Source organism: Pleurodeles waltl, unplaced genomic scaffold (genome assembly GCF_031143425.1).
Source record: "Pleurodeles waltl isolate 20211129_DDA unplaced genomic scaffold, aPleWal1.hap1.20221129 scaffold_39, whole genome shotgun sequence".
In the NCBI taxonomy this organism is placed as follows: domain Eukaryota; kingdom Metazoa; phylum Chordata; class Amphibia; order Caudata; family Salamandridae; genus Pleurodeles; species Pleurodeles waltl.
In genome coordinates, this window is record NW_027150097.1 from 5,192,338 (window position 1) to 5,216,495 (window position 24,158).

General features: G+C 45.0%; 9 non-coding genes across 9 annotated transcripts; all 9 read right to left on the reverse strand.

Moving 5' to 3' along the window:
* Positions 1 to 67: 67 nt before the first annotated feature.
* Positions 68 to 139, reverse strand: TRNAE-UUC (transfer RNA glutamic acid (anticodon UUC)). The gene has a single exon. It is a non-coding gene; the product is annotated as a tRNA-Glu (tRNA).
* Positions 140 to 2,369: 2,230 nt separating this feature from the next.
* Positions 2,370 to 2,441, reverse strand: TRNAE-UUC (transfer RNA glutamic acid (anticodon UUC)). Its single transcript has one exon. It is a non-coding gene; the product is annotated as a tRNA-Glu (tRNA).
* A 2,230-nt stretch (positions 2,442 to 4,671) lies between these two features.
* TRNAE-UUC (transfer RNA glutamic acid (anticodon UUC)) lies at positions 4,672 to 4,743 on the reverse strand. The gene has a single exon. It is a non-coding gene; the product is annotated as a tRNA-Glu (tRNA).
* A 4,534-nt stretch (positions 4,744 to 9,277) lies between these two features.
* Positions 9,278 to 9,349, reverse strand: TRNAE-UUC (transfer RNA glutamic acid (anticodon UUC)). The gene has a single exon. It is a non-coding gene; the product is annotated as a tRNA-Glu (tRNA).
* Positions 9,350 to 11,588: 2,239 nt separating this feature from the next.
* TRNAE-UUC (transfer RNA glutamic acid (anticodon UUC)) lies at positions 11,589 to 11,660 on the reverse strand. Its single transcript has one exon. It is a non-coding gene; the product is annotated as a tRNA-Glu (tRNA).
* Positions 11,661 to 13,891: 2,231 nt separating this feature from the next.
* On the reverse strand, positions 13,892 to 13,963 carry TRNAE-UUC (transfer RNA glutamic acid (anticodon UUC)). Its single transcript has one exon. It is a non-coding gene; the product is annotated as a tRNA-Glu (tRNA).
* A 4,534-nt stretch (positions 13,964 to 18,497) lies between these two features.
* TRNAE-UUC (transfer RNA glutamic acid (anticodon UUC)) lies at positions 18,498 to 18,569 on the reverse strand. Its single transcript has one exon. It is a non-coding gene; the product is annotated as a tRNA-Glu (tRNA).
* Positions 18,570 to 20,808: 2,239 nt separating this feature from the next.
* TRNAE-UUC (transfer RNA glutamic acid (anticodon UUC)) lies at positions 20,809 to 20,880 on the reverse strand. Its single transcript has one exon. It is a non-coding gene; the product is annotated as a tRNA-Glu (tRNA).
* Positions 20,881 to 23,111: 2,231 nt separating this feature from the next.
* Positions 23,112 to 23,183, reverse strand: TRNAE-UUC (transfer RNA glutamic acid (anticodon UUC)). The gene has a single exon. It is a non-coding gene; the product is annotated as a tRNA-Glu (tRNA).
* Between the last annotated feature and the right edge of the window lie 975 nt (positions 23,184 to 24,158).

A 24,158-nucleotide genomic window follows, 5' to 3' on the forward strand; every position in this document is an offset into this window, starting at 1 on the left:
GCATTTAGGTTTATAGAAAAAAACTGAGAAAGATTAAAATGTCTGAGTAGTGGAAAAAAAAATGGACTTCCCATACCGGGAGTCGAACCCGGGCCGCCTGGGTGAAAACCAGGAATCCTAACCGCTAGACCATATGGGAACTGTAACCTCTTCATACAGCTCAGTGTATGTGAGGTGTCTCCCAAGGTCACAATGCATTCCGTACACTGAGAGTTATATTGTTCTTCTCAGTAGTACACAATCAATTGGGGTAACAGACACCTCACTTCTGACAAAAGAGAAGGAATGACCAGAAGTCACCATTTCTGCCACAACCTGTCAGGTCTCATTATTTACAACCTTAGAACTTCTAGACATACACAGAGCCCAGGACATGGAGGACAGCAGCAGTCCCTGCATTGACTATTACTAACCCCTCCCCTTGAGCCAGACAAAGCCACACCCCTCCCCCAGGACACCCCTTGACTCCTGGGTTTCCTCACCAGACTGATGGCCCCACAGACCCCTCTCCAGTTATCTTCCAGCTGCGTCCTTGACAACACTCCCCTGCACCTGTCACAGGCTCCAGGCTGCCCTCCTGGGGCTCGAGTTATACTCCTTCTCTATCTACTAACAGCACCGACTCCAGTCCTGACACTGGATTGGTTCACACAAAGAAGAAGCAGCTCAGAAGTAGTCTGGGTTGTTCCCAGGTACCTGCATCTTCACAGAGTGACCGCCAGGGGGCAGCACAGCCAAAGCACTCACAGCCCACAAGCCTACGAATCATCAATTGGATGTCAGCAGCCTTGTCAGAGGCGCAGAGACTAGTAATTCCACAGTATTTTGGGACAGCAGAGGAAAAAGCAAGTGCTGAGCTGAAGTGGTCACTGCTGTTTTGTCACAACACCAGACTTATGTTCTTAAAAGCATGTAAGCGCACATTCTTAGGCATTCTCGGTCGTCTTCTCCCTTTCTGACATTATACCAATTGTATACACCCGAATGGAGAAAAGTTCAAATATAAGGTACTAGAAATATGCGCCAAAGGTAGGCAAATTAAACATTTCAAGTACAAATATTACCATATTTATTGATGTAAAATGTAAACAAGTTAGACTGAAAATATGTGTGTGTGTTTACAAAGGATGTCTAAAGTGTATGCTGTGAGGTCAGGTTGCAGTTCACTACTTGCACTTGCACCTTTCACAAGTGTGAGTACCCAGTTACACTAATGTCTGCTCTGACTTGTTATTCTGAGAGTCATGTGCTAAAGGGGGGCTTCCACCCTAGTTTGAAGGACCAGAGTACGAATGCCCCAGGGCACAGGAAGTACACAGTCCTCATTGATACAACTGTGGCCCAGTAACTTCTGACTGCCCTTTGACCCCACAGACTGGCACATATATGTCATCAGACTACAGCACCGTGGTACATATGCACACATGTGCATGTACACGTCAGCCAGTTTTTTATTCATTTATGTGCTAATACTGTTCAGCATCAGGATGTGATGTCGAAGGAGAAAGGTGGAGAGCGCCGAAGTCTCTGGTATTTCAAGACAAAACTAGAGACCTTTTCACACTCATATACTGCTCCAGGCAGATCTTCCACTGCAAATGCAAGTCATATGAGTCCAGCTGAAAACTGTTTATTTTTGGGTACTTGCTTTAGTCAAAGGTTACCATTTGCAACTCACAAAAAAAAAGCAAAGGGCAATTTCATACATTAACACTTTGGTAAAGTCGTTCTTTCACACCGTACATTTCCGTAACTTTCTCTCTCCTTGTAAGTTATCCGGTGTGAAGGCCGCGTGGAGTCAGGTCCACACTGTGCATCTTACTGTTGTGTAGCCAGAGTAGAGAGGTGTCCACACAGACACAGGACGTAGACAACACCTGTGTGTAGCATCACGTGCAATTGGTTGCAAAATGTGGACACTGCAAACAGCAGCTGCAATATCACAGATGATATAAAACACATAAAGTGCTCAAGTCTTATACTAGAAACAACACAGCAGGGGAATCATGTCATAAAACAAATGATGAACCCACAGTATGGACGGGCAGGTAATAAAATGCGAATTTCCCATGGTGGGACCACAGTCAATTGCTGCCTTCTTTTCTCCGTGCCCTGGTCTCATTATATAATCTGTACTTTTTGTTGTGCAATAAAAGAAAAACAAGGAATAACCCTTCATAGTATTAATGTACAGGTCAAGGGCTGGGGAGAGAGGGCAGTAGATTTGGGGGTCGGTGTAAACTTCTGACGGCATTAGATGGAAGCAGAAGACAAAGCAAGTGACATTTATTAAGACTTTAGGTGCATTTAGGTTTATAGAAAAAAACTGAGAAAGATTAAAATGTCTGAGTAGTGAAAAAAAAATGGATTTCCCATACCGGGAGTCGAACCCGGGCCACCTGGGTGAAAACCAGGAATCCTAACCGCTAGACCATATGGGAACTGTGACCTCTTCATTCAGCTCAGTGTATGTGAGGTGTCTCCCAAGGTCACAATGCATTCCGTACACTGAGAGTTATATTGTTCTTCTCAGTAGTACACAATCAATTGGGGTAACAGACACCTCACTTCTGACAAAAGAGAAGGAATGACCAGAAGTCATCATTTCTGCCACAACCTGTCAGGTCTCATTATTTACAACCTTAGAACTTCTACACATACACAGAGCCCAGGACACGGAGGACAGCAGCAGTCCCTGCATTGACTATTACTAACCCGTCCCCTTGAGCCAGACAAAGCCACGCCCCTCCCCCAGGACACCCCTTGACTCCTGGGTTTCCTCACCAGACTGATGGCCCCACAGACCCCTCTCCAGTTATCTTCCAGCTGCTTCCTTGACGACACTCCCCTGCACCTGACATAGGCTCCAGGCTGCCCTCCTGGGGCTCGAGTTATACTCCTTCTCTATCTACTAACAGCACCGACTCCAGTCCTGACACTGGATTGGTTCACACAAAGAAGAAGCAGCTCAGAAGTAGTCTGGCTTGTTCCCAGGTACCTGCATCTTCACAGAGTGACCGCCAGGGGGCAGCACAGCCAAAGCACTCACAGCCCACAAGCCTACGAATCATCAATTGGATGTCAGCAGCCTTGTCAGAGGCGCAGAGACTAGTAATTCCACAGTATTTTGGGACAGCAGAGTAAAAAGCAAGTGCTGAGCTGAAGTGGTCACTGCTGTTTTGTCACAACACCAGACATATGTTCTTAAAAGCATGTAAGCGCACATTCTTAGGCATTCTCGGTCGTCTTCTCCCTTTCTGACATTATACCAATTGTATACACCCGAATGGAGAAAAGTTCAAATATAAGGTACTAGGAATATGCGCCAAAGGAAGGCAAATTAAACATTTCAAGTACAAATATTACCATATTTATTGATGTAAAATGTAAACAAGTTAGACTGAAAATATGTGTGTGTGTTTACAAAGGATGTCTAAAGTGTATGCTGTGAGGTCAGGTTGCAGTTCACTACTTGCACTTGCGCCTTTCACAAGTGTGAGTACCCAGTTACACTAATGTCTGCTCTGACTTGTTATTCTGAGAGTCATGTGCTAAAGGGGGGCTTCCACCCTAGTTTGAAGGACCAGAGTACGAATGCCCCAGGGCACAGGAAGTACACAGTCCTCATTGATACAACTGTGGCCCAGTAACTTCTGACTGCCCTTTGACCCCACAGACTGGCACATATATGTCATCAGACTACAGCACCGTGGTACATATGCACACATGTGCATGTACACGTCAGCCAGTTTTTTATTCATTTATGTGCTAATACTGTTCAGCATCAGGATGTGATGTCGAAGGAGAAAGGTGGAGAGCGCCGAAGTCTCTGGTATTTCAAGACAAAACTAGAGACCTTTTCACACTCATATACTGCTCCAGGCAGATCTTCCACTGCAAATGCAAGTCATATGAGTCCAGCTGAAAACTGTTTATTTTTGGGTACTTGCTTTAGTCAAAGGTTACCATTTGCAACTCACAAAAAAAAAGCAAAGGGCAATTTCATACATTAACACTTTGGTAAAGTCGTTCTTTCACACCGTACATTTCCGTAACTTTCTCTCTCCTTGTAAGTTATCCGGTGTGAAGGCCGCGTGGAGTCAGGTCCACACTGTGCATCTTACTGTTGTGTAGCCAGAGTAGAGAGGTGTCCACACAGACACAGGACGTAGACAACACCTGTGTGTAGCATCACGTGCAATTGGTTGCAAAATGTGGACACTGCAAACAGCAGCTGCAATATCACAGATGATATAAAACACATAAAGTGCTCAAGTCTTATACTAGAAACAACACAGCAGGGGAATCATGTCATAAAACAAATGATGAACCCACAGTATGGACGGGCAGGTAATAAAATGCGAATTTCCCATGGTGGGACCACAGTCAATTGATGCCTTCTTTTCTCCGTGCCCTGGTCTCATTATATAATCTGTACTTTTTGTTGTGCAATAAAAGAAAAACAAGGAATAACCCTTCATAGTATTAATGTACAGGTCAAGGGCTGGGGAGAGAGGGCAGTAGATTTGGGGGTCGGTGTAAACTTCTGACGGCATTAGATGGAAGCAGAAGACAAAGCAAGTGACATTTATTAAGACTTTAGGTGCATTTAGGTTTATAGAAAAAAACTGAGAAAGATTAAAATGTCTGAGTAGTGAAAAAAAAATGGATTTCCCATACCGGGAGTCGAACCCAGGCCACCTGGGTGAAAACCAGGAATCCTAACCGCTAGACCATATGGGAACTGTGACCTCTTCATTCAGCTCAGTGTATGTGAGGTGTCTCCCAAGGTCACAATGCATTCCGTACACTGAGAGTTATATTGTTCTTCTCAGTAGTACACAATCAATTGGGGTAACAGACACCTCACTTCTGACAAAAGAGAAGGAATGACCAGAAGTCATCATTTCTGCCACAACCTGTCAGGTCTCATTATTTACAACCTTAGAACTTCTACACATACACAGAGCCCAGGACACGGAGGACAGCAGCAGTCCCTGCATTGACTATTACTAACCCGTCCCCTTGAGCCAGACAAAGCCACGCCCCTCCCCCAGGACACCCCTTGACTCCTGGGTTTCCTCACCAGACTGATGGCCCCACAGACCCCTCTCCAGTTATCTTCCAGCTGCTTCCTTGACGACACTCCCCTGCACCTGACATAGGCTCCAGGCTGCCCTCCTGGGGCTCGAGTTATACTCCTTCTCTATCTACTAACAGCACCGACTCCAGTCCTGACACTGGATTGGTTCACACAAAGAAGAAGCAGCTCAGAAGTAGTCTGGGTTGTTCCCAGGTACCTGCATCTTCACAGAGTGACCGCCAGGGGGCAGCACAGCCAAAGCACTCACAGCCCACAAGCCTACGAATCATCAATTGGATGTCAGCAGCCTTGTCAGAGGCGCAGAGACTAGTAATTCCACAGTATTTTGGGACAGCAGAGTAAAAAGCAAGTGCTGAGCTGAAGTGGTCACTGCTGTTTTGTCACAACACCAGACATATGTTCTTAAAAGCATGTAAGCGCACATTCTTAGGCATTCTCGGTCGTCTTCTCCCTTTCTGACATTATACCAATTGTATACACCCGAATGGAGAAAAGTTCAAATATAAGGTACTAGGAATATGCGCCAAAGGAAGGCAAATTAAACATTTCAAGTACAAATATTACCATATTTATTGATGTAAAATGTAAACAAGTTAGACTGAAAATATGTGTGTGTGTTTACAAAGGATGTCTAAAGTGTATGCTGTGAGGTCAGGTTGCAGTTCACTACTTGCACTTGCGCCTTTCACAAGTGTGAGTACCCAGTTACACTAATGTCTGCTCTGACTTGTTATTCTGAGAGTCATGTGCTAAAGGGGGGCTTCCACCCTAGTTTGAAGGACCAGAGTGCGAATGCCCCAGGGCACAGGAAGTACACAGTCCTCATTGATACAACTGTGGCCCAGTAACTTCTGACTGCCCTTTGACCCCACAGACTGGCACATATATGTCATCAGACTACAGCACCGTGGTACATATGCACACATGTGCATGTACACGTCAGCCAGTTTTTTATTCATTTATGTGCTAATACTGTTCAGCATCAGGATGTGATGTCGAAGGAGAAAGGTGGAGAGCGCCGAAGTCTCTGGTATTTCAAGACAAAACTAGAGACCTTTTCACACTCATATACTGCTCCAGGCAGATCTTCCACTGCAAATGCAAGTCATATGAGTCCAGCTGAAAACTGTTTATTTTTGGGTACTTGCTTTAGTCAAAGGTTACCATTTGCAACTCACAAAAAAAAAGCAAAGGGCAATTTCATACATTAACACTTTGGTAAAGTCGTTCTTTCACACCGTACATTTCCGTAAGTTTCTCTCTCCTTGTAAGTTATCCGGTGTGAAGGCCGCGTGGAGTCAGGTCCACACTGTGCATCTTACTGTTGTGTAGCCAGAGTAGAGAGGTGTCCACACAGACACAGGACGTAGACAACACCTGTGTGTAGCATCACGTGCCATTGGTTGCAAAATGTGGACACTGCAAACAGCAGCTGCAATATCACAGATGATATAAAACACATAAAGTGCTCAAGTCTTATACTAGAAACAACACAGCAGGGGAATCATGTCATAAAACAAATGATGAACCCACAGTATGGACGGGGCAGGTAATAAAATGCGAATTTCCCATGGTGGGACCACAGTCAATTGCTGCCTTCTTTTCTCCGTGCCCTGGTCTCATTATATAATCTGTACTTTTTGTTGTGCAATAAAAGAAAAACAAGGAATAACCCTTCATAGTATTAATGTACAGGTCAAGGGCTGGGGAGAGAGGGCAGTAGATTTGGGGGTCGGTGTAAACCTCTGACGGCATTAGATGGAAGCAGAAGACAAAGCAAGTGACATTTATTAAGACTTTAGGTGCATTTAGGTTTATAGAAAAAAACTGAGAAAGATTAAAATGTCTGAGTAGTGAAAAAAAAAATGGATTTCCCATACCGGGAGTCGAACCCGGGCTGCCTGGGTGAAAACCAGGAATCCTAAATGGTAGACCATATGGAAACTGTGACCTCTTCATACAGCTCAGTGTATGTGAGGTGTCTCCCAAGGTCACACTGCATTCCGTACACTGAGAGATATATTGTTCTTCTCAGTAGTACACAATCAATTGGGGTAACAGACACCTCACTTCTGACAAAAGAGAAGGAATGACCAGAAGTCATCATTTCTGCCACAATCTGTCAGGTCTCATTATTTACAACCTTAGAACTTCTACACATACACAGAGCCCAGGACACGGAGGACAGCAGCAGTCCCTGCATTGACTATTACTAACCCCTCCCCTTGAGCCAGACAAAGCCACACCCCTCCCCCAGGACACCCCTTGACTCCTGGGTTTCCTCACCAGACTGATGGCCCCACAGACCCCTCTCCAGTTATCTTCCAGCTGCTTCCTTGACGACACTCCCCTGCAGCTGTCATAGGCTCCAGGCTGCCCTCCTGGGGCTCGAGTTATACTCCTTCTCTATCTACTAACAGCACCGACTCCAGTCCTGACACTGGATTGGTTCACACAAAGAAGAAGCAGCTCAGAAGTAGTCTGGGTTGTTCCCAGGTACCTGCATCTTCACAGAGTGACCGCCAGGGGGCAGCACAGCCAAAGTACTCACAGCCCACAAGCTTACGAATCATCAATTGGATGTCAGCAGCCTTGTCAGAGGCGCAGAGACTAGTAATTCCACAGTATTATGGGACAGCAGAGGAAGAAGCAAGTGCTGAGCTGAAGTGGTCACTGCTGTTTTGTCACAACACCAGACATATGTTCTTAAAAGCATGTAATCGCACATTCTTAGGCATTCTCGGTCGTCTTCTCCCTTTCTCACATTATACCAATTGTATACACCCGAATGGAGAAAAGTTAAAATATAAGGTACTAGGAATATGCGCCAAAGGTAGGCAAATTAAACATTTCAAGTTCAAATATTACCATATTTATTGATGTAAAATGTAAACAAGTTAGACTGAAAATATGTGTGTGTGTTTCAAAGGTTGTCTAAAGTGTATGCTGTGAGGTCAGGTTGCAGTTCACTACTTGCACTTGCGCCTTTCACAAGTGTGAGTACCCAGTTACACTAATGTCTGCTCTGACTTGTTATTCTGAGAGTCGTGTGCTAAAGGGGGGCTTCCACCCTAGTTTGAAGGACCAGAGTACGAATGCCCCAGGGCACAGGAAGTACACAGTCCTCATTGATACAACTGTGGCCCAGTAACTTCTGACTGCCCTTTGACCCCACTGACTGGCACATATATGTCATCAGACTATAGCACCGTGGTACATATGCACACATGTGCATGTACACGTCAGCCAGTTTTTTATTCATTTATGTGCTAATACTGTTCAGCATCAGGATGTGATGTCGAAGGAGAAAGGTGGAGAGCGCCGAAGTCTCTGGTATTTCAAGACAAAACTAGAGACCTTTTCACACTCATATACTGCTCCAGGCAGATCTTCCACTGCAAATGCAAGTCATATGAGTCCAGCTGAAAACTGTTTATTTTTGGGTACTTGCTTTAGTCAAAGGTTACCATTTGCAACTCACAAAAAAAAAGCAAAGGGCAATTTCATACATTAACACTTTGGTAAAGTCGTTCTTTCACACCGTACATTTCCGTAAGTTTCTCTCTCCTTGTAAGTTATCCGGTGTGAAGGCCGCGTGGAGTCAGGTCCACACTGTGCATCTTACTGTTGTGTAGCCAGAGTAGAGAGGTGTCCACACAGACACAGGACGTAGACAACACCTGTGTGTAGCATCACGTGCCATTGGTTGCAAAATGTGGACACTGCAAACAGCAGCTGCAATATCACAGATGATATAAAACACATAAAGTGCTCAAGTCTTATACTAGAAACAACACAGCAGGGGAATCATGTCATAAAACAAATGATGAACCCACAGTATGGACGGGGCAGGTAATAAAATGCGAATTTCCCATGGTGGGACCACAGTCAATTGCTGCCTTCTTTTCTCCGTGCCCTGGTCTCATTATATAATCTGTACTTTTTGTTGTGCAATAAAAGAAAAACAAGGAATAACCCTTCATAGTATTAATGTACAGGTCAAGGGCTGGGGAGAGAGGGCAGTAGATTTGGGGGTCGGTGTAAACTTCTGACGGCATTAGATGGAAGCAGAAGACAAAGCAAGTGACATTTATTAAGACTTTAGGTGCATTTAGGTTTATAGAAAAAAACTGAGAAAGATTAAAATGTCTGAGTAGTGAAAAAAAAATGGATTTCCCATACCGGGAGTCGAACCCAGGCCACCTGGGTGAAAACCAGGAATCCTAACCGCTAGACCATATGGGAACTGTGACCTCTTCATACAGCTCAGTGTATGTGAGGTGTCTCCCAAGGTCACAATGCATTCCGTACACTGAGAGTTATATTGTTCTTCTCAGTAGTACACAATCAATTGGGGTAACAGACACCTCACTTCTGACAAAAGAGAAGGAATGACCAGAAGTCATCATTTCTGCCACAACCTGTCAGGTCTCATTATTTACAACCTTAGAACTTCTACACATACACAGAGCCCAGGACACGGAGGACAGCAGCAGTCCCTGCATTGACTATTACTAACCCCTCCCCTTGAGCCAGACAAAGCCACGCCCCTCCCCCAGGACACCCCTTGACTCCTGGGTTTCCTCACCAGACTGATGGCCCCACAGACCCCTCTCCAGTTATCTTCCAGCTGCTTCCTTGACGACACTCCCCTGCACCTGTCATAGGCTCCAGGCTGCCCTCCTGGGGCTCGAGTTATACTCCTTCTCTATCTACCTATCTACTAACAGCACCGACTCCAGTCCTGACACTGGATTGGTTCACACAAAGAAGAAGCAGCTCAGAAGTAGTCTGGGTTGTTCCCAGGTACCTGCATCTTCACAGAGTGACCGCCAGGGGGCAGCACAGCCAAAGCACTCACAGCCCACAAGCCTACGAATCATCAATTGGATGTCAGCAGCCTTGTCAGAGGTGCAGAGACTAGTAATTCCACAGTATTTTGGGACAGCAGAGGAAGAAGCAAGTGCTGAGCTGAAGTGGTCACTGCTGTTTTGTCACAACACCAGACATATGTTCTTAAAAGCATGTAAGCGCACATTCTTAGGCATTCTCGGTCGTCTTCTCCCTTTCTGACATTATACCAATTGTATACACCCGAATGGAGAAAAGTTCAAATATAAGGTACTAGGAATATGCGCCAAAGGTAGGCAAATTAAACATTTCAAGTACAAATATTACCATATTTATTGATGTAAAATGTAAACAAGTTAGACTGAAAATATGTGTGTGTGTTTACAAAGGAAGTCTAAAGTGTATGCTGTGAGGTCAGGTTGCAGTTCACTACTTGCACTTGCGCCTTTCACAAGCGTGAGTACCCAGTTACACTAATGTCTGCTCTGACTTGTTATTCTGAGAGTCATGTGCTAAAGGGGGGCTTCCACCCTAGTTTGAAGGACCAGAGTACGAATGCCCCAGGGCACAGGAAGTACACAGTCCTCATTGATACAACTGTGGCCCAGTAACTTCTGACTGCCCTTTGACCCCACAGACTGGCACATATATGTCATCAGACTATAGCACCGTGGTACATATGCACACATGTGCATGTACACGTCAGCCAGTTTTTTATTCATTTATGTGCTAATACTGTTCAGCATCAGGATGTGATGTCGAAGGAGAAAGGTGGAGAGCGCCGAAGTCTCTGGTATTTCAAGACAAAACTAGAGACCTTTTCACACTCATATACTGCTCCAGGCAGATCTTCCACTGCAAATGCAAGTCATATGAGTCCAGCTGAAAACTGTTTATTTTTGGGTACTTGCTTTAGTCAAAGGTTACCATTTGCAACTCACAAAAAAAAAGCAAAGGGCAATTTCATACATTAACACTTTGGTAAAGTCGTTCTTTCACACCGTACATTTCCGTAAGTTTCTCTCTCCTTGTAAGTTATCCGGTGTGAAGGCCACGTGGAGTCAGGTCCACACTGTGCATCTTACTGTTGTGTAGCCAGAGTAGAGAGGTGTCCACACAGACACAGGACGTGGACAACACCTGTGTGTAGCATCACGTGCCATTGGTTGCAAAATGTGGACACTGCAAACAGCAGCTGCAATATCACAGATGATATAAAACACATAAAGTGCTCAAGTCTTATACTAGAAACAACACAGCAGGGGAATCATGTCATAAAACAAATGATGAACCCACAGTATGGACGGGGCAGGTAATAAAATGCGAATTTCCCATGGTGGGACCACAGTCAATTGCTGCCTTCTTTTCTCCGTGCCCTGGTCTCATTATATAATCTGTACTTTTTGTTGTGCAATAAAAGAAAAACAAGGAATAACCCTTCATAGTATTAATGTACAGGTCAAGGGCTGGGGAGAGAGGGCAGTAGATTTGGGGGTCGGTGTAAACTTCTGACGGCATTAGATGGAAGCAGAAGACAAAGCAAGTGACATTTATTAAGACTTTAGGTGCATTTAGGTTTATAGAAAAAAACTGAGAAAGATTAAAATGTCTGAGTAGTGAAAAATAAATGGATTTCCCATACCGGGAGTCGAACCCGGGCCGCCTGGGTGAAAACCAGGAATCCTAACCGCTAGACCATATGGGAACTGTGACCTCTTAATACAGCTCAGTGTATGTGAGGTGTCTCCCAAGGTCACAATGCATTCCGTACACTGAGAGTTATATTGTTCTTCTCAGTAGTACACAATCAATTGGGGTAACAGACACCTCACTTCTGACAAAAGAGAAGGAATGACCAGAAGTCACCATTTCTGCCACAACCTGTCAGGTCTCATTATTTACAACCTTAGAACTTCTAGACATACACAGAGCCCAGGACATGGAGGACAGCAGCAGTCCCTGCATTGACTATTACTAACCCCTCCCCTTGAGCCAGACAAAGCCACACCCCTCCCCCAGGACACCCCTTGACTCCTGGGTTTCCTCACCAGACTGATGGCCCCACAGACCCCTCTCCAGTTATCTTCCAGCTGCGTCCTTGACAACACTCCCCTGCACCTGTCACAGGCTCCAGGCTGCCCTCCTGGGGCTCGAGTTATACTCCTTCTCTATCTACTAACAGCACCGACTCCAGTCCTGACACTGGATTGGTTCACACAAAGAAGAAGCAGCTCAGAAGTAGTCTGGGTTGTTCCCAGGTACCTGCATCTTCACAGAGTGACCGCCAGGGGGCAGCACAGCCAAAGCACTCACAGCCCACAAGCCTACGAATCATCAATTGGATGTCAGCAGCCTTGTCAGAGGCGCAGAGACTAGTAATTCCACAGTATTTTGGGACAGCAGAGGAAAAAGCAAGTGCTGAGCTGAAGTGGTCACTGCTGTTTTGTCACAACACCAGACATATGTTCTTAAAAGCATGTAAGCGCACATTCTTAGGCATTCTCGGTCGTCTTCTCCCTTTCTGACATTATACCAATTGTATACACCCGAATGGAGAAAAGTTCAAATATAAGGTACTAGGAATATGCGCCAAAGGTAGGCAAATTAAACATTTCAAGTACAAATATTACCATATTTATTGATGTAAAATGTAAACAAGTTAGACTGAAAATATGTGTGTGTGTTTACAAAGGATGTCTAAAGTGTATGCTGTGAGGTCAGGTTGCAGTTCACTACTTGCACTTGCGCCTTTCACAAGTGTGAGTACCCAGTTACACTAATGTCTGCTCTGACTTGTTATTCTGAGAGTCATGTGCTAAAGGGGGGCTTCCACCCTAGTTTGAAGGACCAGAGTACGAATGCCCCAGGGCACAGGAAGTACACAGTCCTCATTGATACAACTGTGGCCCAGTAACTTCTGACTGCCCTTTGACCCCACAGACTGGCACATATATGTCATCAGACTACAGCACCGTGGTACATATGCACACATGTGCATGTACACGTCAGCCAGTTTTTTATTCATTTATGTGCTAATACTGTTCAGCATCAGGATGTGATGTTGAAGGAGAAAGGTGGAGAGCGCCGAAGTCTCTAGTATTTCAAGACAAAACTAGAGACCTTTTCACACTCATATACTGCTCCAGGCAGATCTTCCACTGCAAATGCAAGTCATATGAGTCCAGCTGAAAACTGTTTATTTTTGGGTACTTGCTTTAGTCAAAGGTTACCATTTGCAACTCACAAAAAAAAAGCAAAGGGCAATTTCATACATTAACACTTTGGTAAAGTCGTTCTTTCACACCGTACATTTCCGTAAGTTTCTCTCTCCTTGTAAGTTATCCGGTGTGAAGGCCGCGTGGAGTCAGGTCCACACTGTGCATCTTACTGTTGTGTAGCCAGAGTAGAGAGGTGTCCACACAGACACAGGACGTAGACAACACCTGTGTGTAGCATCACGTGCCATTGGTTGCAAAATGTGGACACTGCAAACAGCAGCTGCAATATCACAGATGATATAAAACACATAAAGTGCTCAAGTCTTATACTAGAAACAACACAGCAGGGGAATCATGTCATAAAACAAATGATGAACCCACAGTATGGACGGGGCAGGTAATAAAATGCGAATTTCCCATGGTGGGACCACAGTCAATTGCTGCCTTCTTTTCTCCGTGCCCTGGTCTCATTATATAATCTGTACTTTTTGTTGTGCAATAAAAGAAAAACAAGGAATAACCCTTCATAGTATTAATGTACAGGTCAAGGGCTGGGGAGAGAGGGCAGTAGATTTGGGGGTCGGTGTAAACTTCTGACGGCATTAGATGGAAGCAGAAGACAAAGCAAGTGACATTTATTAAGACTTTAGGTGCATTTAGGTTTATAGAAAAAAACTGAGAAAGATTAAAATGTCTGAGTAGTGAAAAAAAAATGGATTTCCCATACCGGGAGTCGAACCCGGGCCGCCTGGGTGAAAACCAGGAATCCTAACCGCTAGACCATATGGGAACTGTGACCTCTTCATACAGCTCAGTGTATGTGAGGTGTCTCCCAAGGTCACAATGCATTCCGTACACTGAGAGTTATATTGTTCTTCTCAGTAGTACACAATCAATTGGGGTAACAGACACCTCACTTCTGACAAAAGAGAAGGAATGACCAGAAGTCACCATTTCTGCCACAACCTGTCAGGTCTCATTATTTACAACCTTAGAACTTCTAGACATACACAGAGCCCAGGACATGGAGGACAGCAGCAGTCCCTGCATTGACTATTACTAACCCCTCCCCTTGAGCCAGACAAAGCCACACCCCTCCCCCAGGACACCCCTTGACTCCTGGGTTTCCTCACCAGACTGATGGCCCCACAGACCCCTCTCCAGTTATCTTCCAGCTGCGTCCTTGACAACACTCCCCTGCACCTGTCACAGGCTCCAGGCTGCCCTCCTGGGGCTCGAGTTATACTCCTTCTCTATCTACTAACAGCACCGACTCCAGTCCTGACACTGGATTGGTTCACACAAAGAAGAAGCAGCTCAGAAGTAGTCTGGGTTGTTCCCAGGTACCTGCATCTTCACAGAGTGACCGCCAGGGGGCAGCACAGCCAAAGCACTCACAGCCCACAAGCCTACGAATCATCAATTGGATGTCAGCAGCCTTGTCAGAGGCGCAGAGACTAGTAATTCCACAGTATTTTGGGACAGCAGAGGAAAAAGCAAGTGCTGAGCTGAAGTGGTCACTGCTGTTTTGTCACAACACCAGACATATGTTCTTAAAAGCATGTAAGCGCACATTCTTAGGCATTCTCGGTCGTCTTCTCCCTTTCTGACATTATACCAATTGTATACACCCGAATGGAGAAAAGTTCAAATATAAGGTACTAGGAATATGCGCCAAAGGTAGGCAAATTAAACATTTCAAGTACAAATATTACCATATTTATTGATGTAAAATGTAAACAAGTTAGACTGAAAATATGTGTGTGTGTTTACAAAGGATGTCTAAAGTGTATGCTGTGAGGTCAGGTTGCAGTTCACTACTTGCACTTGCGCCTTTCACAAGTGTGAGTACCCAGTTACACTAATGTCTGCTCTGACTTGTTATTCTGAGAGTCATGTGCTAAAGGGGGGCTTCCACCCTAGTTTGAAGGACCAGAGTACGAATGCCCCAGGGCACAGGAAGTACACAGTCCTCATTGATACAACTGTGGCCCAGTAACTTCTGACTGCCCTTTGACCCCACAGACTGGCACATATATGTCATCAGACTACAGCACCGTGGTACATATGCACACATGTGCATGTACACGTCAGCCAGTTTTTTATTCATTTATGTGCTAATACTGTTCAGCATCAGGATGTGATGTCGAAGGAGAAAGGTGGAGAGCGCCGAAGTCTCTAGTATTTCAAGACAAAACTAGAGACCTTTTCACACTCATATACTGCTCCAGGCAGATCTTCCACTGCAAATGCAAGTCATATGAGTCCAGCTGAAAACTGTTTATTTTTGGGTACTTGCTTTAGTCAAAGGTTACCATTTGCAACTCACAAAAAAAAAGCAAAGGGCAATTTCATACATTAACACTTTGGTAAAGTCGTTCTTTCACACCGTACATTTCCGTAAGTTTCTCTCTCCTTGTAAGTTATCCGGTGTGAAGGCCGCGTGGAGTCAGGTCCACACTGTGCATCTTACTGTTGTGTAGCCAGAGTAGAGAGGTGTCCACACAGACACAGGACGTAGACAACACCTGTGTGTAGCATCACGTGCCATTGGTTGCAAAATGTGGACACTGCAAACAGCAGCTGCAATATCACAGATGATATAAAACACATAAAGTGCTCAAGTCTTATACTAGAAACAACACAGCAGGGGAATCATGTCATAAAACAAATGATGAACCCACAGTATGGACGGGGCAGGTAATAAAATGCGAATTTCCCATGGTGGGACCACAGTCAATTGCTGCCTTCTTTTCTCCGTGCCCTGGTCTCATTATATAATCTGTACTTTTTGTTGTGCAATAAAAGAAAAACAAGGAATAACCCTTCATAGTATTAATGTACAGGTCAAGGGCTGGGGAGAGAGGGCAGTAGATTTGGGGGTCGGTGTAAACCTCTGACGGCATTAGATGGAAGCAGAAGACAAAGCAAGTGACATTTATTAAGACTTTAGGTGCATTTAGGTTTATAGAAAAAAACTGAGAAAGATTAAAATGTCTGAGTAGTGAAAACAAAATGGATTTCCCATACCGGGAGTCGAACCCGGGCTGCCTGGGTGAAAACCAGGAATCCTAAACGGTAGACCATATGGAAACTGTGACCTCTTCATACAGCTCAGTGTATGTGAGGTGTCTCCCAAGGTCACACTGCATTCCGTACACTGAGAGTTATATTGTTCTTCTCAGTAGTACACAATCAATTGGGGTAACAGACACCTCACTTCTGACAAAAGAGAAGGAATGACCAGAAGTCATCATTTCTGCCACAATCTGTCAGGTCTCATTATTTACAACCTTAGAACTTCTACACATACACAGAGCCCAGGACACGGAGGACAGCAGCAGTCCCTGCATTGACTATTACTAACCCCTCCCCTTGAGCCAGACAAAGCCACGCCCCTCCCCCAGGACACCCCTTGACTCCTGGGTTTCCTCACCAGACTGATGGCCCCACAGACCCCTCTCCAGTTATCTTCCAGCTGCTTCCTTGACGACACTCCCCTGCAGCTGTCATAGGCTCCAGGCTGCCCTCCTGGGGCTCGAGTTATACTCCTTCTCTATCTACTAACAGCACCGACTCCAGTCCTGACACTGGATTGGTTCACACAAAGAAGAAGCAGCTCAGAAGTAGTCTGGGTTGTTCCCAGGTACCTGCATCTTCACAGAGTGACCGCCAGGGGGCAGCACAGCCAAAGCACTCACAGCCCACAAGCTTACGAATCATCAATTGGATGTCAGCAGCCTTGTCAGAGGCGCAGAGACTAGTAATTCCACAGTATTTTGGGACAGCAGAGGAAGAAGCAAGTGCTGAGCTGAAGTGGTCACTGCTGTTTTGTCACAACACCAGACATATGTTCTTAAAAGCATGTAAGCGCACATTCTTAGGCATTCTCGGTCGTCTTCTCCCTTTCTCACATTATACCAATTGTATACACCCGAATGGAGAAAAGTTAAAATATAAGGTACTAGGAATATGCGCCAAAGGTAGGCAAATTAAACATTTCAAGTACAAATATTACCATATTTATTGATGTAAAATGTAAACAAGTTAGACTGAAAATATGTGTGTGTGTTTACAAAGGATGTCTAAAGTGTATGCTGTGAGGTCAGGTTGCAGTTCACTACTTGCACTTGCGCCTTTCACAAGTGTGAGTACCCAGTTACACTAATGTCTGCTCTGACTTGTTATTCTGAGAGTCATGTGCTAAAGGGGGGCTTCCACCCTAGTTTGAAGGACCAGAGTACGAATGCCCCAGGGCACAGGAAGTACACAGTCCTCATTGATACAACTGTGGCCCAGTAACTTCTGACTGCCCTTTGACCCCACTGACTGGCACATATATGTCATCAGACTATAGCACCGTGGTACATATGCACACATGTGCATGTACACGTCAGCCAGTTTTTTATTCATTTATGTGCTAATACTGTTCAGCATCAGGATGTGATGTCGAAGGAGAAAGGTGGAGAGCGCCGAAGTCTCTGGTATTTCAAGACAAAACTAGAGACCTTTTCACACTCATATACTGCTCCAGGCAGATCTTCCACTGCAAATGCAAGTCATATGAGTCCAGCTGAAAACTGTTTATTTTTGGGTACTTGCTTTAGTCAAAGGTTACCATTTGCAACTCACAAAAAAAAAGCAAAGGGCAATTTCATACATTAACACTTTGGTAAAGTCGTTCTTTCACACCGTACATTTCCGTAAGTTTCTCTCTCCTTGTAAGTTATCCGGTGTGAAGGCCGCGTGGAGTCAGGTCCACACTGTGCATCTTACTGTTGTGTAGCCAGAGTAGAGAGGTGTCCACACAGACACAGGACGTAGACAACACCTGTGTGTAGCATCACGTGCCATTGGTTGCAAAATGTGGACACTGCAAACAGCAGCTGCAATATCACAGATGATATAAAACACATAAAGTGCTCAAGTCTTATACTAGAAACAACACAGCAGGGGAATCATGTCATAAAACAAATGATGAACCCACAGTATGGACGGGGCAGGTAATAAAATGCGAATTTCCCATGGTGGGACCACAGTCAATTGCTGCCTTCTTTTCTCCGTGCCCTGGTCTCATTATATAATCTGTACTTTTTGTTGTGCAATAAAAGAAAAACAAGGAATAACCCTTCATAGTATTAATGTACAGGTCAAGGGCTGGGGAGAGAGGGCAGTAGATTTGGGGGTCGGTGTAAACTTCTGACGGCATTAGATGGAAGCAGAAGACAAAGCAAGTGACATTTATTAAGACTTTAGGTGCATTTAGGTTTATAGAAAAAAACTGAGAAAGATTAAAATGTCTGAGTAGTGAAAAAAAAATGGATTTCCCATACCGGGAGTCGAACCCGGGCCACCTGGGTGAAAACCAGGAATCCTAACCGCTAGACCATATGGGAACTGTGACCTCTTCATACAGCTCAGTGTATGTGAGGTGTCTCCCAAGGTCACAATGCATTCCGTACACTGAGAGTTATATTGTTCTTCTCAGTAGTACACAATCAATTGGGGTAACAGACACCTCACTTCTGACAAAAGAGAAGGAATGACCAGAAGTCATCATTTCTGCCACAACCTGTCAGGTCTCATTATTTACAACCTTAGAACTTCTACACATACACAGAGCCCAGGACACGGAGGACAGCAGCAGTCCCTGCATTGACTATTACTAACCCCTCCCCTTGAGCCAGACAAAGCCACGCCCCTCCCCCAGGACACCCCTTGACTCCTGGGTTTCCTCACCAGACTGATGGCCCCACAGACCCCTCTCCAGTTATCTTCCAGCTGCTTCCTTGACGACACTCCCCTGCACCTGTCATAGGCTCCAGGCTGCCCTCCTGGGGCTCGAGTTATACTCCTTCTCTATCTACCTATCTACTAACAGCACCGACTCCAGTCCTGACACTGGATTGGTTCACACAAAGAAGAAGCAGCTCAGAAGTAGTCTGGGTTGTTCCCAGGTACCTGCATCTTCACAGAGTGACCGCCAGGGGGCAGCACAGCCAAAGCACTCACAGCCCACAAGCCTACGAATCATCAATTGGATGTCAGCAGCCTTGTCAGAGGCGCAGAGACTAGTAATTCCACAGTATTTTGGGACAGCAGAGGAAGAAGCAAGTGCTGAGCTGAAGTGGTCACTGCTGTTTTGTCACAACACCAGACATATGTTCTTAAAAGCATGTAAGCGCACATTCTTAGGCATTCTCGGTCGTCTTCTCCCTTTCTCACATTATACCAATTGTATACACCCGAATGGAGAAAAGTTCAAATATAAGGTACTAGGAATATGCGCCAAAGGTAGGCAAATTAAACATTTCAAGTACAAATATTACCATATTTATTGATGTAAAATGTAAACAAGTTAGACTGAAAATATGTGTGTGTGTTTACAAAGGAAGTCTAAAGTGTATGCTGTGAGGTCAGGTTGCAGTTCACTACTTGCACTTGCGCCTTTCACAAGCGTGAGTACCCAGTTACACTAATGTCTGCTCTGACTTGTTATTCTGAGAGTCATGTGCTAAAGGGGGGCTTCCACCCTAGTTTGAAGGACAAGAGTACGAATGCCCCAGGGCACAGGAAGTACACAGTCCTCATTGATACAACTGTGGCCCAGTAACTTCTGACTGCCCTTTGACCCCACAGACTGGCACATATATGTCATCAGACTATAGCACCGTGGTACATATGCACACATGTGCATGTACACGTCAGCCAGTTTTTTATTCATTTATGTGCTAATACTGTTCAGCATCAGGATGTGATGTCGAAGGAGAAAGGTGGAGAGCGCCGAAGTCTCTGGTATTTCAAGACAAAACTAGAGACCTTTTCACACTCATATACTGCTCCAGGCAGATCTTCCACTGCAAATGCAAGTCATATGAGTCCAGCTGAAAACTGTTTATTTTTGGGTACTTGCTTTAGTCAAAGGTTACCATTTGCAACTCACAAAAAAAAAGCAAAGGGCAATTTCATACATTAACACTTTGGTAAAGTCGTTCTTTCACACCGTACATTTCCGTAAGTTTCTCTCTCCTTGTAAGTTATCCGGTGTGAAGGCCACGTGGAGTCAGGTCCACACTGTGCATCTTACTGTTGTGTAGCCAGAGTAGAGAGGTGTCCACACAGACACAGGACGTGGACAACACCTGTGTGTAGCATCACGTGCCATTGGTTGCAAAATGTGGACACTGCAAACAGCAGCTGCAATATCACAGATGATATAAAACACATAAAGTGCTCAAGTCTTATACTAGAAACAACACAGCAGGGGAATCATGTCATAAAACAAATGATGAACCCACAGTATGGACGGGGCAGGTAATAAAATGCGAATTTCCCATGGTGGGACCACAGTCAATTGCTGCCTTCTTTTCTCCGTGCCCTGGTCTCATTATATAATCTGTACTTTTTGTTGTGCAATAAAAGAAAAACAAGGAATAACCCTTCATAGTATTAATGTACAGGTCAAGGGCTGGGGAGAGAGGGCAGTAGATTTGGGGGTCGGTGTAAACTTCTGACGGCATTAGATGGAAGCAGAAGACAAAGCAAGTGACATTTATTAAGACTTTAGGTGCATTTAGGTTTATAGAAAAAAACTGAGAAAGATTAAAATGTCTGAGTAGTGAAAAAAAAATGGATTTCCCATACCGGGAGTCGAACCCGGGCCGCCTGGGTGAAAACCAGGAATCCTAACCGCTAGACCATATAGGAACTGTGACCTCTTCATACAGCTCAGTGTATGTGAGGTGTCTCCCAAGGTCACACTGCATTCCGTACACTGAGAGTTATATTGTTCTTCTCAGTAGTACACAATCAATTGGGGTAACAGACACCTCACTTCTGACAAAAGAGAAGGAATGACCAGAAGTCACCATTTCTGCCACAACCTGTCAGGTCTCATTATTTACAACCTTAGAACTTCTAGACATACACAGAGCCCAGGACATGGAGGACAGCAGCAGTCCCTGCATTGACTATTACTAACCCCTCCCCTTGAGCCAGACAAAGCCACACCCCTCCCCCAGGACACCCCTTGACTCCTGGGATTCCTCACCAGACTGATGGCCCCACAGACCCCTCTCCAGTTATCTTCCAGCTGCGTCCTTGACAACACTCCCCTGCACCTGTCACAGGCTCCAGGCTGCCCTCCTGGGGCTCGAGTTATACTCCTTCTCTATCTACTAACAGCACCGACTCCAGTCCTGACACTGGATTGGTTCACACAAAGAAGAAGCAGCTCAGAAGTAGTCTGGGTTGTTCCCAGGTACCTGCATCTTCACAGAGTGACCGCCAGGGGGCAGCACAGCCAAAGCACTCACAGCCCACAAGCCTACGAATCATCAATTGGATGTCAGCAGCCTTGTCAGAGGCGCAGAGACTAGTAATTCCACAGTATTTTGGGACAGCAGAGGAAAAAGCAAGTGCTGAGCTGAAGTGGTCACTGCTGTTTTGTCACAACACCAGACATATGTTCTTAAAAGCATGTAAGCGCACATTCTTAGGCATTCTCGGTCGTCTTCTCCCTTTCTGACATTATGCCAATTGTATACACCCGAATGGAGAAAAGTTCAAATATAAGGTACTAGGAATATGCGCCAAAGGTAGGCAAATTAAACATTTCAAGTACAAATATTACCATATTTATTGATGTAAAATGTAAACAAGTTAGACTGAAAATATGTGTGTGTGTTTACAAAGGATGTCTAAAGTGTATGCTGTGAGGTCAGGTTGCAGTTCACTACTTGCACTTGCGCCTTTCACAAGTGTGAGTACCCAGTTACACTAATGTCTGCTCTGACTTGTTATTCTGAGAGTCATGTGCTAAAGGGGGGCTTCCACCCTAGTTTGAAGGACCAGAGTACGAATGCCCCAGGGCACAGGAAGTACACAGTCCTCATTGATACAACTGTGGCCCAGTAACTTCTGACTGCCCTTTGACCCCACAGACTGGCACATATATGTCATCAGACTACAGCACCGTGGTACATATGCACACATGTGCATGTACACGTCAGCCAGTTTTTTATTCATTTATGTGCTAATACTGTTCAGCATCAGGATGTGATGTCGAAGGAGAAAGGTGGAGAGCGCCGAAGTCTCTAGTATTTCAAGACAAAACTAGAGACCTTTTCACACTCATATACTGCTCCAGGCAGATCTTCCACTGCAAATGCAAGTCATATGAGTCCAGCTGAAAACTGTTTATTTTTGGGTACTTGCTTTAGTCAAAGGTTACCATTTGCAACTCACAAAAAAAAATCAAAGGGCAATTTCATACATTAACACTTTGGTAAAGTCGTTCTTTCACACCGTACATTTCCGTAAGTTTCTCTCTCCTTGTAAGTTATCCGGTGTGAAGGCCGCGTGGAGTCAGGTCCACACTGTGCATCTTACTGTTGTGTAGCCAGAGTAGAGAGGTGTCCACACAGACACAGGACGTAGACAACACCTGTGTGTGGCATCACGTGCCATTGGTTGCAAAATGTGGACACTGCAAACAGCAGCTGCAATATCACAGATGATATAAAACACATAAAGTGCTCAAGTCTTATACTAGAAACAACACAGCAGGGGAATCATGTCATAAAACAAATGATGAACCCACAGTATGGACGGGGCAGGTAATAAAATGCGAATTTCCCATGGTGGGACCACAGTCAATTGCTGCCTTCTTTTCTCCGTGCCCTGGTCTCATTATATAATCTGTACTTTTTGTTGTGCAATAAAAGAAAAACAAGGAATAACCCTTCATAGTATTAATGTACAGGTCAAGGGCTGGGGAGAGAGGGCAGTAGATTTGGGGGTCGGTGTAAACTTCTGACGGCATTAGATGGAAGCAGAAGACAAAGCAAGTGACATTTATTAAGACTTTAGGTGCATTTAGGTTTATAGAAAAAAACTGAGAAAGATTAAAATGTCTGAGTAGTGAAAAAAAAATGGATTTCCCATACCGGGAGTCGAACCCGGGCCGCCTGGGTGAAAACCAGGAATCCTAACCGCTAGACCATATGGGAACTGTGACCTCTTCATACAGCTCAGTGTATGTGAGGTGTCTCCCAAGGTCACAATGCATTCCGTACACTGAGAGTTATATTGTTCTTCTCAGTAGTACACAATCAATTGGGGTAACAGACACCTCACTTCTGACAAAAGAGAAGGAATGACCAGAAGTCATCATTTCTGCCACAACCTGTCAGGTCTCATTATTTACAACCTTAGAACTTCTACACATACACAGAGCCCAGGACACGGAGGACAGCAGCAGTCCCTGCATTGACTATTACTAACCCCTCCCCTTGAGCCAGACAAAGCCACGCCCCTCCCCCAGGACACCCCTTGACTCCTGGGTTTCCTCACCAGACTGATGGCCCCACAGACCCCTCTCCAGTTATCTTCCAGCTGCTTCCTTGACGACACTCCCCTGCACCTGTCATAGGCTCCAGGCTGCCCTCCTGGGGCTCGAGTTATACTCCTTCTCTATCTACCTATCTACTAACAGCACCGACTCCAGTCCTGACACTGGATTGGTTCACACAAAGAAGAAGCAGCTCAGAAGTAGTCTGGGTTGTTCCCAGGTACCTGCATCTTCACAGAGTGACCGCCAGGGGGCAGCACAGCCAAAGCACTCACAGCCCACAAGCCTACGAATCATCAATTGGATGTCAGCAGCCTTGTCAGAGGCGCAGAGACTAGTAATTCCACAGTATTTTGGGACAGCAGAGGAAAAAGCAAGTGCTGAGCTGAAGTGGTCACTGCTGTTTTGTCACAACACCAGACATATGTTCTTAAAAGCATGTAAGCACACATTCTTAGGCATTCTCGGTCGTCTTCTCCCTTTCTGACATTATACCAATTGTATACACCCGAATGGAGAAAAGTTCAAATATAAGGTACTAGGAATATGCGCCAAAGGTAGGCAAATTAAACATTTCAAGTACAAATATTACCATATTTATTGATGTAAAATGTAAACAAGTTAGACTGAAAAT